Here is a 15866-nt window from a genome sequence, read left to right on the forward strand (position 1 = left end):
CTTGGCAGTTACTATGGTTATAAAATATGTGTTCCTTCATAGATACAGTAAAATTATCTCTGTTGACTTAGACTCCAAAATATACAACGAGCTTGATAAAGTCCACAGTTTGATAAAAGAAGAGGAGAGACATTGCATTATTAATAGTTTATATTATACTACGGGCAGTAAAAAAAAGTCTATTAAATTCAAAGGATTTCATGACGCAGCCCCAATATTTAATATTCACTATGATCAGCCATCAAAGGTCTGTGTTAGATTAAAATAAAAAGACAATCAGTATAGATAGCAGATAAAATTCTAAAGATTCCTCTTTCCTGCTTTCATCTGTTTTGCTACTTGTCCCAGTAAATAAAATAGTTTATCTAGATCAGCTCAGTCCAGAATGTCAGTCATTACTCCAGAATATACTTTTAAAACTGGAAAAGTTGTAGCAAATCCAAGATTAAGTGAAGGAAAGAAAAAATACCCCTTGAGCAAGAAAGAATCTTATACACTATCTTCAGTGAATAAACTGTCAACTTCTATATCAGATCCAGCTTGAGAAACTCATGAATTAGCTTCAGGAAATATCCTTGTATACTCAAAATCATAAAATAAATACCTAGCATCTTTCCAAAATACACACCATTTTGGTAAATTAAAGATAGCCAGATAAGATCAGATTCAAGAAAATACAGAATTAAGAAATGCCTACCTAAAACAAGATATAACTGGAAACACAAAAACCCATTAAGAAAAAGATTAGTTTCCTCACATATTTCAGAAAGAATGCAATCACTTTAAACAACTGATGGGAAAGCAATTGAGTTCTGATCTGATCTCTTTTGCCCTTAAGTACTGTACTATGAAGTTTGTATATTTATCTGTGTATCAGAGGTATTTTTTAAACTCGCAGCAGTGGGCTAAATGTTATGTCAAAGAAAGTCTTCTAACAGTTTAGAAATTATTCCTTCTACTGGATTTAAGCCTTCCACATATTCTTTAAATTTCCACCCAAATCTCAAGTGTCTGCTCATAGCATTGTTTGTTTTGTAGTAAAGCATTTTCTTTCATTAAAGTCCCATTACAAACTTTTCATTTCCACCTTTCTCTACTGAGTGCCTATCAGTATCCAGATTCTACATTTCCTCCAATGCCTCAGTTGCCTTTCAACTTTCATTATCCTCATTGGAAACACATCCATATTTTTGCTTTCATCTTCTCCTTGAAGGAGTTGAAGGATGACAAAACAGTTTTCAAAGAGAGCTGGGTCAGAAGCATAAGACATTTCTGATAAGATTTCTGTACCGTGTAAAACAGAGCAAAACAGGAAACAAGAAGCGGCAAACTAGGGCTGTGTGAAATTACTATTTTTCCTTTCACAAATTGTTTTCTGAGGAAAAAACATCGTTTTATGCAACCTGGTGAGCAATTCAGAAAATATTTCCAATAGGAAATCTACATGAACCCCCATTGTTCCAGTAAGAATCATATAGACTGTAAGCTTTTTTTGGGCAGGGACCATATCTTCCTATGTACGCCACCCGGTACTGTGGACCCCTATCCTCATTGAGGTCTCTGAGGTCTACTGCAGTATGAATATTAAATACTACATTTTGCGATTTTGTCCCACAAAAGGAGACCTGTTTCCATGTTTGCTCATGAGAACTTGCTCTACCACATGAAAGTTGGAGATTTGCTAAATCCAAAGAGACTAGAGGTGGCTCAAAAATTGCCAATAACTGCCTTTTATTATAGTGAAAAAGCCAAGATAACGGAGGCATGCACCATAAACATCCTATTTTTCACAAACCTAGTGACATCATCATTTGTCAACAGTTTCACCGACTTTGTTTCTGTCTAAATCTACTAGCCTATGCTGAGCTTTAAAATCTCCCCATTTTTCCTCACTGTATCCAGGTCATAGAAACTGTTCAGATGTTGTTTGGTCTCACATCATTGTTTACCTTCATTTGCATCACTTTTACTCACAAAATTACAACATGACATTGTTTTGCTAAGGTTAAATTTTCTGACCAGAATTCTGAAACTGAAGATTAACTACTTGGTACTCTTTTAATGAAGAATCAGGCTGTAAGAACATAAGCCAACATTTTCCAACATGGTTGCCAAAAATTAGGTACATAAAATCTATATTTAGACACTTTTAAAAAGTAGAATGATATTCAGGTATGGAGCACTTATAGCTATCATGTATTCAATGTGACCGGTGGATGCTTAATACTTGTATCCCTGCCTCAGTTTCCTTACCATTCTAGGGTATATTTTGGGTTTCCTTGAGTCCTTCTGTTTCAGTGTATGGCTCGTGGGCTGCAACATGGAACCTTCTTCCTCTCAGATCAGCTTGTTTCCCTTGCCCTTCACCAGTCTGATCAATCCCTTTCTTCTTATTGTCTGGCTCCTGTTCCTGTGTATTCATAGATATATACAGTCATGGAAATGTAGGGCTAGAAGGGACCTCAAGAGGTCATCTAGGCCAGTGGTTCTCAACCAGGGGTACGAATACCCTGGGAGATACGCAGAGGTCTTCCAGGGATATGTCAACTCATCTAGATCAGTGTTTCTCAATCTGGGGGTCAGGTCACAGAATGGGCTTTGGAGACTCACAAGTGCAGAGCTGGTGTTGGGAGTGGCAAGCAGGGCAGTTGCCTGAGGCCCCACACCAGCCTCAGACAGCAGGCCTCGGGCTTGAGCCCTAGGTGGCAGGGTTCAGGCTTCAGATTCCTGAAAGGGGCACAATAGTCTGGAGAGGCTGAAAACACTGATCTAGTCTACATCCCATGCTGAGGCAGGACCAAGTGTACCAAGAGTACCCCTGAGAGATGTTTGTCTAACCCATTCTTAAAAGCCTCCAAAAAGATGAGGATTCCACAACATCCCTTGGAAGCCTATTCCAGTGCTTAGAACATAAGAATGGCCATACTGGGTCAGACCAAAGGTCCATCCAGCCCAGTATCCTGTCTACCAACAGTGGCCAATGCTAGATGCCCCAGAGGGAGTGAATCTAACAGGTAATGATCTAGTGATCTCTCTCTTGCCATCATCTCCACCCTCTGAAAAACAGAGGCTAGGAACACCATTCCTTGCCCATCCTGCTAATAGCCATTAATGGACTTAACCTCCATGGATTTATCCAGTTCTCTTTTAAACCCTGTTATAGTCCTAGCCTTCACAACCTCCTCAGGCAAGGAGTTCCACAGGTTGACTGTGCGCTGAGTGAAGAACAACTTCCTTTTCTTTGTTTTAAACCTGCTAACCATTAATTTCATTTGGTGGCCTCTAGTTCTTATATTATGGGAAAAGTAAATAACTTTTCCTTATTCACTTTCTCCGCACCACTCACGATTTTATATACCTCTACCATATCCCCCCTTAGTCTCCTCTTTTCCAAGCTGAAAAGTCCTAGCCTCTTTAATCTCTCCTCATATGGGACCCGTTCCAAACCCCTAATCATTTTAGTTGCCCTTTTCTGAACCTTTTCTAATGCCAATATATCTTTTTTTAAATGAGGGGACCACATCTGTACGCAGTATTCAAGATGTGGGCATACCATGGATTTATATAAGGGCAATAAAATATTCTCCATCTTATTCTCTATCCCATTTTTAATGATTCCTAACATCTCATTTGCTTTTTTGACTGCCGCTGCACACTGCATGGACGTCTTCAGAGAACTATCCACGATGACTCCAAGATCTTTCTCCTGATTAGTTGTAGCTAAATTAGCCTCCATCATATTGTATGTATAGTTGCGGTTATTTTTTCCAATGTGCATTACTTTACATTTATCCACATTAAATTTCATTTGTCATTTTGTTGCCCAATCACTTAGTTTTGTGAGATCTTTTTGAAATTCTTCACAGTCTGCTTTGGTCTTAACTATTTTGACCAGTTTAGTATCATCTGCAAACTTTCCCACCTTACTGTTTACCCCTTTCTCCAGATTATTTATGCATAAATTGAACAGGATTGGTCCTAGGACTGACCCTTGGGAAATACCACTAGTTATCCCTCTCCATACTGAAAATTTACCATTTATTCCTACCCTTTGTTCCCTGTCTTTTAACCGGTTCTCAAACCATGAAAGGATCTTCCCTCTTATCCCATGACAACTTAATTTACGTATGAGCCTTTGGTGAGGGACCTTGTCAAAGGCTTTCTGGAAATCTAAATACACTATGTCCATTAGATTCCTTAATTATCCTTATAGTTAGAAAGTTTTCCCTAATATCTAACCTAAATCTTGCTTACTGCAGATTAAACCCATTAATTCTTGTCCTACCTTCAGTGGATATGGAAAACAGTTGATCACTGTCCTTTTAAGTGACATCCCTTAACATATTTGAATACTGTTGTCATGTGCCCTATCAGTCTTCTTTTCTCACGACTAAACATACCCAGTTTTCTTTAAACTTTCCTCAGAAGCAGGTTTTCTAAACCTTTTATCATTTTTGTTAATCTCCTGTGAGTACTCTCCAATTTGTCCACATCTTTCTTAAAGTGTGGTGCCCAGAATTGGACACAATACCCAAATTGAGGCCTCACCCCCATGCTTAGTTGAGCAGGACAATAACTTCCTATGTTTTACATAAGACCCTCCTGTTAATACACCCTCAAATGCATCATACCAAGAGATATGAAGTAATGTGAATAATACAAAGATCTTGTATTTTCAGTATTTACAAGTCAAACATATTATTGTGCAACCTGTATATGAGACAGCTCAGTCTAGACCTTTAACCACATTTGAAGAGTTGACTCAGGACCATGCTGGAACAAAAGGTTTTATTTCTAGGATATATTCAATTGTGATTGGAAAAGATGTTGATAAGAAAACAACCCAGATGAATATATAGGACAGGGAATTGGACAAAATCTTCAATTTGTGTAGCTCATCAAAATATTTTATAAATTAAATTTTTGTATAAACATCATTTGACTCCAGTAAAGATCCATTATAATTTTGCAACTAGGCAGGTGCTCTGTTGGAGGGGTTGTGGGGAAAGGAGAACATATTTGCACATGTTGTGGTTATGTCCAGGAATTAGACAGTTTGGGGAGGAAATTATGAAAGTGATTCATTTTATGACAAAACGCCAGCTTCCTGCATACTTTATACTCCAGTAAAGGAGCTACCTTTTAAATAGAACAACAAATTAATTTCTCTTTTATCGTAAGCAGCAAGAATTTGTATTGCACATTCTTGGAAAAAAAGGACTCCTCCTCCTCTGGAATTGTGATATAGTAAAATATGGACTGTCCTTGTAATGGAAAAGTTTTCACACCAAATACAGTACACCAGAGAAGTTGCAAGTGGGGGAGGTTTAGATTGGATATTAGGAAAAACTTTTTCACTATGAGGGTGGTGAAACACTGGAATGCATTACCTAGGGAGGTGGTAGAATCTCCTTCCTTAGAGGTTTTTAAGGTCAGGCTTGACAAAGCCCTGGCTGGGATGATTTAACTGGGAATTGGTCCTGCTTTGAGCAGGGGGTTGGACTAGATGACCTTCTGGGGTCCCTTCCAACCCTTATATTCTATGATTCTATGATTCTATGATTCTAAGTGCCAAAAAGCGAGTAGGTACTTAAAATTTGGTCACCCTTTTAGCATACTCAAAGGAGGTTTCCCCAGCCAACAAGCCGGAATATTTAGCCAAGTTCTTTGAACATTAACCTGGTCCTGAATAAGTAATGTATGATGTTGTATGTTAACATTTATTGTAACTTTGCCTTAATAAAAAGTTTTTTAAAACTTCAGCATATTAGCCTTTTTCTCAATTGTATCGCATTGTTGACTCTTGTTCCATTTGTGATACACTATGTACCATAGATCCTATTCAGCTCTCCTTGACTGCTCAAACTACAAGGATTCCAGCCACCTCCCTCCAGACAGGTGTCTATGCAAAGTCCATTCAAAGTCAAAGGCCCTCCTGTCAGAAACCCATTATTTCAGGAGAGTCATATAGATGAGTCTACACTCTACTGTAAGCCCAGGTCTGTGGAACACATGCCTATGGATTTGGTGTGTCCAAGCTCATACTTGAATATCCACACTGCTTTGTAAAGCTGGGTTCACAACTGCTGGACCTGGGTATGAAAATCACATTAATGCGTCCATTCTGCACTACACAGACCTTTTGACTTAGGTCTGTTGCTTGAGCTGCTTCCAAACTGCAAACTGATAGAACTTTGACCAGAGTCACAGTGGGTCTTGAGGTCAGAACCAGTGGGTTCTAGGACGTGAGTCCAGATTGTTTACTGGCCCAAGTGAAAAATGTGTGTGTGCTGGTGGCAGGAGGGTTTGGTCTCAAATCTGAGTCTGAGCCCAGTTTACAATGCTGTGTCGACATACCCTCAGTGTTGATGGCCTTTGATTGCTCTGGCACAGCTTCTCAGACATAGTCTGTTCACTAGGTGTCAAGTCTCTGCTACACAATCAATGCTCTAATCCACACTGAGGGTTACAATCACAAACAGCTTTAAAAAATAGAATTTGTAAATTGTAAACATATTACCCCAAATATATCCCCCCAAACCATTTTGAATTTTGACTGGGGAAAAAAGCCAATAATGTCTCTCACAAAATATTAAAGTGATCCTGGAGGAATGGGGGAATGGATCTCCTAGATTTGTACCTGCATCAGCCTTTTGTTAGCCCCATTTTAAAATGATTTAACTTCACTAAAAATAATTACTTACCATCATGGTGCAACACAGAAGAAGATTTAGCAACTCCATTTGGTACATTGTAGAGATTTCTGTCTCAAACACTTACCAGTAGCTCTGAGAAATAATCCTTTATTCTGTACAACCAGGAGTATTACATTACACTAATTTAAGATACTCACCAATTCCGATTTACCATATTCGGTATTCATTCCCTTATGGGACAATTCAAAGTTGAAATTCAAGATAGAGTCAAATCCAAAACACATGAGGACAGAAAAACAAATATATGACATAGTAAAGACTTATATAAACATGTGTAACTTTTTGCAATGTGATCTAGAGATAATTTAAAACCAATAGGAGTTTTTTTATTGATTTCAGTGGGCTTTGGATTAGGCCCAACAGAACTACTCAAAGTATGGAAAGATACTCACTACAGTAATTCTTCACAGGATTGCAGCCTTCATTACTCACACAAAAAAATTCACTTATGTGGATCACTACATTCATTTATACAATGGCAATTAATTCAGTGAAGTCCTATGTCCTGTGTTATACAGGAGGTCAGAGTAGGTGATGACAGTGGTTCTTCTGGCTTTATAATCTATGAATCTGTGCATTAGGCAATACATGGGGGGAGAAAACAATGTCATGACTGGAATACTTTGTTAAAAAGTTCGGTAATAAAGTACACGTTACAGGCTATACATATAAATGGCTTAACTCTGTCATATTCAAGGTAAGAGATAAATGGGAAGCTGAATTACACATGTCATTGTCAGAGGAAGATTAAGGAGAAATATGGCAAAATATCAGAAAAGCAGCCAGATCATTATCTCTGATTTTCCCAGAACAGATTTAACAGGATGCCAGAGTCGCTGCATAAAACAGCTTTAGCTACAAGATGCTGCTAACCGTTAGTAATCTCATCCATATAATTTGTTTTTGTCTATAAATTACAAAAATAGTGGAGCAAAAAATGCAAAAGTATTTCTACAGTTCTGAATACAATGATCTGTCACTCTCCAAAAATGTACATAGTGGAATTAATAGATGAATTAAATCTTCCAGCTAACATTAAGAAATGGGTGCTGATGTGTCTATTAGTAGTAAAATATATAACACTCAGAAAATGGAAATCTAACACAATTACTAATCTATGCAGCATGGTTGAAAGATCTGTCAGTCACAGCTTTGATGGAGAAAATAACTTTAGATAAGCAAATAAATTGAGAAAAATATACTAAAATGAGATGTCATGCAGGTGATGATCTCCTGAGGTCCCTTCCAACCCTGATATTCTATGAAAGGTGCAGTGATACAGTTGTGATATAACCTGGTTCATAAATGCTTTGCAAAAACAACATTTTTTGGATTGCATTTGTAACTAGTACACATTGACCCTGTCACCATGCACTGGCCCTTCCTAGTATCCATATTTGAAACCAGGGGTGGTGGGTATTGAAGGCTAGGGGAGGTTGGCTCCCCCGCTCCCTTGAAGCTGTCAGGGGCTCAGCTCCAGCCAACGGCCTGGAACTCGGGGCAGCGGCCAGGGGAGTCTTGGGCCAGCTGATGGAGCTGGGGTGGGCCAGCCAGGCTCCTCCAGCTGCGGGGGGTGCTCAGGGATCCTCCAGCAGGGGCGGGAGAGGCAGGCGGCAGGGCCTCAGGTGGAAGGGGTGGGGCCAGGGGGATAGCCTCCCCAAAGGGGGGGATTAACCTGCTGCCCATGTTTGAAAGTAAATGCAAACAGTAGCTAAACTCAAAACATTACACTTCTGTGTTTGCATTCCTTTGTTGTGATGCTTATAACATAGTATTAATGAAAATCTTTTGCTCTTTTGTTTTTGTATTTTAAAAGAAAAGAAATTAACAAAATATTATCAGCAAAAAAAAACGGAGAAGTACTTGTGGCACCTTAGAAACTAACAAATTTATTTGGGTAGAAGCTTTCATGGGCTAAAACCCATTTTGCCCAAATAAATTTCTTAGTCTAAGATGCCACAAGTACTCCTTTTTTTTTTTTTTTTTTTTTTGCTGAAACAGACTAACACGGCTACCACTCTGAAATACATTATCAGTGTCTGGAAACACCAACTAAAAATATTAGCATTCCACACTATGAATGTAAGTAACTTACACTTGATTTTGTTGGGATTTTCTATGCATTTACTGTAATTATTTGACATTTTCATAAGCATACTTTTACTATTGATTGTCATGAAAACATCTCAATTTTTCTCTTTCTGCAGAATCATTAAAATTATCCATCCATTGTAGTTAATTAATCTACTCTTAGAGTGACAGGATGCTCTTTCTGCTAGAGTTTCAGGGTGTTCACATTTTTCCTCTTCTAAGCAACTTTCCTTAGGTCACTAAAGGTGACAGTTACTAGACACTGTAAACTACTGTGTGCTGTTTTGTAGCCTGTTGTAACCATTAAACTTCATATACAGTTATTCAGAAATCAGAATCTCCATGGTTTCATAAATATCAATTTTTTGGGTGTAAAATAGCACTTTTTGCAAACACTCCACAAGGTCTATCAATCAATCTCATTTACATATATTAAGTGTCCTTCATGCAAGCACCCTAGGGCGCTGTGCAGGTTTAATATATAAAGAAATACAATAAATATTTAAAAGGCTAAATCAAACAAATATGTTTTTTTAGTTCGGCCTCACAAATGGATGGTAATTTTGGAGTTTTCATACATAAAAGAAAATAATTCTATGGCAGGGGAGAAGAGCATAGAAATGCATATGATCTATGAGTAACTGTTTGAAGCGTGGTTTCAGAGGACCCAAAAAGCCTAAAAAACATAGGTCTCATTTTGGCTAGATGCTTTGTGTAGCAGTAAGGCCAACCAATTACATGGCTAATGCTGTATAATATAGGCTTCTAAAGAAAGCTCAGTATCACCAAGGTCACAGTCATTGTTTGAGGGGTAAAGAAAGCTGCCACTTACAGATCCGAGCATGGATTACACCCGAGATATCCACACTGAAGAACCGATCGATAGCAACTCAGTTTTATCTCTGTTAAATTCAAGAAATTTTGAAGACATCCAGGCTTGAATATCACACAAGCAATTATGCAAAACATCAGGCCGTTTCACAGGATTTGCAATGACTGGAACAAACATATCTGTGTATCATCTGCACACATATGACACTCCAGGCCATGACAACTCATAATGTTACTCTGTGGAAACATATAAATACAAAGCAAAAAAAGAATCACAAATAGATCCCTGGGAAATTCTGAAACTAACTCAGATGAGTTGAAACATGAATTCCCTGGAGCAATCCCAAAACACTAATTCTCTAGAACAACACATTGAATGTGTCAGGCAAAGCAAGATCTAAACCAATCTGAATAAATAAAAATAAAGAAATAAAAAAGTGATAGTATCAAAGACAGAAAAAAAATGTTTCAACAGCAGCAATTCACTCCAATACGAAAATATGCACTTTTCATTGCACGGCCACAAGAATATCAGTGTAACGAACGTGTTGAACGCCACACATTAGGGGGACTGCCAGCTCCCCCGGAGTCCCAGCTAGAGCCATGGCTCTTTGGGCTGCCAATTCCTGCTGCTCGCTAGAAGCCAGGGACTCCTGGCTTGGAGTTGGGAGCACAGTTAGCAGCTGAGTGAAATTGAGATTCTTGTCAGTTTCACTGCAGCTGTCTGCTGACTAGCAAGTGAAACTATCAAGAAGATTTCTTTTGGGGAACACCATCTTTCAGTGTTTTTAAATGACATTTTTGGAGGGGTCGGGGGGGTCTTCGTTCATGATACATTTTGGTAAAATTTGCTTTTATTCCAAACTGGTCAAAAGCAAACTGAAAATATCAAATGTTCTTGCAAACCATAACCAAGTTTTGGCCAGTTCTAATTAGTGATGTCACCAACTCTTGAAGGAGAAACATGTGCTGTCCTCTAATGACCACTTAGCAGTTTATGAACTCATCAGTTATGAGCTCGTGATGCAAGGATTTTGGCAGCTTCTTTTGTGGAACAGTCTCTACAGCACTCTCACAGAACAACACTGAAAAGTTCTAGGTAAAGTACGAGAGAAGAGGAGAAAGAAGGAGTTAGTGCCCAGCTGCCTGTCCCTTTCATCTTTTAGGCTCCAGGATGAAGACTATGGTTGATTAACAAATTAATTCCTCTGGCACAATGGAACTCTTTACAACAAAAGTAAAGCTTATCTGTGCAGGAGACAGAACTTTCTTGGGGGCCGATCCAAGACTGTGGAATGAACTTCCCTAGTATCTATCACAAGCCTCTCCACCTTCCACTCTCAGTGCAAGGTGCATTTCTTTGACCTTGCCTTCTCTAACATAAGTGTGTGTGTGTGTGTGAGAATGATAAAATAAATCCAAACAAGACATTCCACTGCATACAATTCTTCTTCTGGGAAGAGAAAGAGAAAACAAATATATGAAAAGATGTTAGTCACATAGCTTAATGCACTGGAAAGCATTCAGACACTATGGTGATGAGCGCGGTGTAAGAATCTACATAGAATAGCATCTGAGAAGTTAATCGGAAAGGTTAATTGCTTAGAAGTTACAAGGGACCCTTGTATTTCTGTATGTTCCTCTAAACTGACACGCTTGTTCCTCTTGTAGAGACACAGATTATCCTATGTGGGATTTACAGAAGACCCTTGCTCCTTACCATCTGTGTTGTGCTCTGTGTTGGTTATTACCCTAGAGCTTATTCTAGCAATGATATTTATATTTAGTAAGATAAATAATTGATAGAGATGGTTGGGAATTTTTTTTTCTCACTACACATTTTGACAAATAAAAGGACTCATCTCTGTTTCTCTGATTGGTTAACAACAGTCTTTCTTTATGCCTTCATTTACCAGTCATGCCTCATTTCCTTTTTCCAGAGTATTAAAAAGTCATACAGTTAGTCTCAAGACCAACCACTCATTTGTTTTTGTCAAAACATTTTCAAACTCATCTAGAAATGGCAAATGGACAAGGTTTATGTTTTCTGTTTTTTAAGCTATGTGCAAAAGTCTTTAAATGAGCCATTTATATTAAAAAATGTTAATGTTCTGGTGTTGATAACTAAAATATCAACAGATTAAAATCCTTGACTGTAAAATAGCACAGAATCTTTTCTGACTGATACAGCAATATCGAAGCTAGATAATTCTCACATATCGCTGACAGCCTAGTGTTAAAATAGAATTCTCTTAAGAAAGGGTTATCTTCTCCCCTGTGAATTCTGATTAGAAATCTTATGTCTTCATTAGTCACAGATATCCTGTTTTATAATTTTAAGAAATTGCAACTTTTTTTAATATGCTGGACTGACAACAAAGTCCCGGAATAATACCAATGCAAAATGCATCTTGAACACTAAACAACTATTCCTGGAGCATGGGATTTTCTTTTTTAAACAAATGCTGCATTAGCAGGCAAAATAAAACCCACAGCTCTTATTTTGTTCTGACTTTTTCCACTGATTTCTTTTCAATAAAATATTCATGTCTATATGCTCAGAAGAGTTTATTACAATTCACCTCAATTAACATATCTTTATCCTGCTATTTGATGAGTCCCAAATTATAAATTTAAACAAGTTAACACAGAAAAGCCTTTCATGGCAAACAAGCACCAGTGCTGCTGGCAGGCTAAGGCCCTCGAAGCATCCTCCTTGAAGCTGTGTATGCCTCGAAGGTGCCCATCTGGCTGTCTCAGTCTCTTCTTAAGAAAAGAATTCATGCCTCTTCCCATGGGGAGCTCATTTCAGTTGTTAACAGCTTTAGAGTAATTTCCTTATTAATAATAATGTAACCTGGTCAGGAGCCTTTGCTAGACAGTAACTGTTTAGTTAAAATTAATTAAGAGGTTTAGTTAATATTTAGTTAAAATGGAATAGTGACTGACTTAGGAGATTTGTAATGTAATTTAGAGCATTTAACTTCAAGGTCAAGCAGTCCAAATCCAGCTCAGGATAGTGGTCAGCAAAATACATTAGCATCTGATGACTATTCAGTGGTGTTACTATATAATATTTTTAAGGTATCTACAGGTGCTCTGTGTTCTTACAGTACACAAGATGAAGACAATTTCTCTTCTGAAGTACATTCCAAGCTCCAGTCCTGCAATTTGTTGCACTTCGGTGGAAACCTGACCCCACACCAGGCCTGACTAATGCCAATAAGACTCTGGGTGTATGCCATATGAAAGCTGTGGGTTTGGAGCCTGAAAGACATACACAGAGAGAATAGCATAGCTATTCTCAGTCCAGTGCCTGTGGGACAAGGATTATATAGCACTACGTTTGGCAGTATCACCAGAAAAGTCAAGAGTGGAATGTCACGGATCATGAATATTCTCTATCCTCGAGATGGTTCCTCCAAGTCACTGAGTCGTGTAAGCAAGACAGTGTGGAGGAAGCTTGTCCTGCCATCACCTGTACCATACCCATACTGCAGATAAACAGAGAAGACAGATCTGAAGTCCTGTCAATCTGGCATTGTTTGCAAGTACTAAATTAAGATTAAAACATTAATCATGTTATTTTAATTAGTTAAAACATACGGGGGAGGTGGGGTACTGCTCTTCTGGGCAAAGAGAGAGGGAGTTCCTCATGTTGTTCTCAAGCAATTCCTTCTTGCCTATCCCAGAAGCACTGAATGAGTCAGAACCAGCACTTGTTCATAGACAATTAATGCAGGCCCTTTGAGGGGGAACTTAAAGAAGGGAAATGGAAAGATTTCCCCTTAGAGTTAAATATTAATGAACCCTCACAGCATTCCTGTGTCAGGAGGAATGAATTCAGGGTTAGAAGGCTGATGGCCCTGAGTTGTAGTCCTGGCTTTGCCCCTGACTTCATGTGTGGATGTGCAAGTCACTTCCCATTTTTATCTGTGAAATGGAGGTCTGACATATTCACCTATCTCACAAGTGTTGTGAGGATCATTTTGTTCATACCTCTTCAGCACTATATTTATACACACAGAGCATTTCTTTCCATGCAGTATTCATACCTGATTTATAACCCAGAAAAGCTATCCTAAGCACCCTTAGGTAAGGTAGGATTTACTGCTGTACCTGCAGTTAATAATACATAATAGAAGTCATCTATTCAAGTCTCTGTAGTGACACTTTGGAATCACAGCTCTTTGACTTCCCCTTTTAATCCATACATTGCAGAATTTTATTTAAAAAAACCACACACACTTCACTAGTATTTGAATTAAAGAATGTTGTTAAAATCTGAAGCAGAATAGAACCCCCAGGGAAATTATTTTTTTTTCTCTTCTTTGTTGCCTGTGGATTATATGGCCCAACTTAGTCCACACTTATTTTGAAAGTCACAAAAAATGATATATGATAGTAATTTAAAAGAAATAAATTGGGTCTAAACTTTATATAATGGTACATAAAGTACTTGGGAAAATGGTATAGTAGTTTCATAAAGAAAGAGCAGTTAACAAGGGTACCAGTTAGAAACTACAGAAATTCACACAGAAGCTATTTATTTGAGTCCCCCAAAACTTAATAGACGTATCCATTGTTGATTTATTCACTGTTACAAAGTCAGACACTAAAATGTGTAACAGAGGTATGCTTGTTTACAGTCGTAACAGCTAGAGATGGACTGAGGCAAATACTCCCATCTAATTACCCACGATAGATAGATAGATAGAAATACTGACTGTCATGGACAGTGTCCAATTTAGTACTGTTCCAGAACCTAAATATCCATCCACACACTCACTCACTCAGTCTCTGCCTAGTCTCCCATCAGGTTATTGTCTCTGTCTTTCCTGATGGGAGCGAACAGAAAGGGGAAGGGGAAGGAAAGAAGCCCACTGAATAGAGAGCAAGGGTAGATTAGCAGAGACTAATATAAGCTTCTGAATTTTGGATTCAGATGGATGCAAAACCCAGATCCAGTGTTCCAGATCCATCGTTCCAGATCTGACACCCTCAAACTTCAGGAGCGCTCAGATTCATTATCCACTTTGGCACCATTTATAATATTGACATTTCATACTATGCTATATTTTTCCATATTAAGACGTGTTTTGCATTACTGGTAAAATTGTAGTCTGATATATTTCATAATTTCACTTTAAAGCCCTGACTTCAGGAATCTTTGTTTGAAACTGTTGTTCTAGGTGTCTGAAGTCAGGTCCCTGAAAAATGAGACTCCAACGTTGGAAGCTGTATTTAAATATGGGAGTTTGTAAACTTTACATGCTGACTTGTGTAAATTAACTTACTCAGTGAGTGTGATGGTAGCATGGTCCCCCAAAATATCAGGTCCACTAAAAGATATTACCTCACCCACCTTGCCTTTTAGAAATTATACAAGCATCCAAGACTTGGTCCAGAACTAATGCAGCGAAGTCACAGTGTGAGTTATCAATCATTAGGTAATTCCTAGTAATAGTCGATCCTTTGCGTCTCAGACGTTTCAAAGTTTTGGTGGCTGTACCTAATTTAGATTGACTTCACCAAATTCAGCCTTAAAACATGAAAAGGCTACCAAAGAATACTATCAAGCAGAGACTGGTTTCAGCAGCACAAATTAGAAACAAAAAGTGCCAGTTTTGCTTTGCTTCCGATAAGGGTATGTCAGAGCTAAGCTTATTATTTATCTAAGGTCACTACTGAGGTTTTAAGCAATGTGTTATCTATTTTAGGTCTTTAGGCACCCATTAATATAATATCTGTACACCTCATAATTTTAACATATTTTTCCTCACAACAATCCTGTGAAGTGGGAAAGACCTATTATCACCATTTTACAGATGGGGAACTGAGGCACAGAAGGACAAAAGGGCAGATTTTTTTTACCAGTGGCACCAAGTCAGGAGGTGGGGGGGAATTTCAGTTCCCCCCCCACCCTGGGCAGGGACTCCACTATGATCCCCGCTCACCCCCCAAAGAGACCTCAGGTCTCCTCGGTCAGGGAGTCTTCCCTGTCTTTGCTGTACAGTGCATGAGCCAGTGCCACCAGGTGTCTAGTTCTCAGTGGACTCCCCTGTGCTCTGCTGCATAGGAACAGACTCCCTGTGTGCCAGGTCACAAGGCCATTTGGCCTGGCTGCCCCTCCCTTCTGTACAGAGGGGATACCTGGTCAAATTTTCAGTGACATTATGACCATGCAGCTGGAGTGATGTTCTGGACCACTCCAGCAGCAGCCACACA

The 15866-nt window shown here is 38.6% G+C and overlaps 2 long non-coding RNA genes across 3 annotated transcripts in view; one reads left to right on the forward strand and one right to left on the reverse strand.

The window, feature by feature from the left end:
• Nucleotides 1-15866, forward strand: part of LOC142072230 (uncharacterized) — a 45391-nt gene that overhangs the window by 19366 nt on the left and 10159 nt on the right. The window lies entirely within an intron of this gene.
• LOC125637367 (uncharacterized) overlaps nucleotides 1-15866 on the reverse strand; it is a 308688-nt gene that overhangs the window by 4995 nt on the left and 287827 nt on the right. For both annotated transcript variants that reach the window (XR_012668650.1, XR_012668648.1), the window contains exons 16-17: nucleotides 9640-9875; nucleotides 2254-7286 (exon numbers count right to left, since the gene is read on the reverse strand). This is a non-coding gene — a long non-coding RNA (uncharacterized LOC125637367). The remainder of the gene's footprint in view (nucleotides 1-2253; nucleotides 7287-9639; nucleotides 9876-15866) is intronic.

This window comes from Caretta caretta, chromosome 1, assembly GCF_965140235.1.
Source record: "Caretta caretta isolate rCarCar2 chromosome 1, rCarCar1.hap1, whole genome shotgun sequence".
Lineage (NCBI taxonomy): Eukaryota > Metazoa > Chordata > Testudines > Cheloniidae > Caretta > Caretta caretta.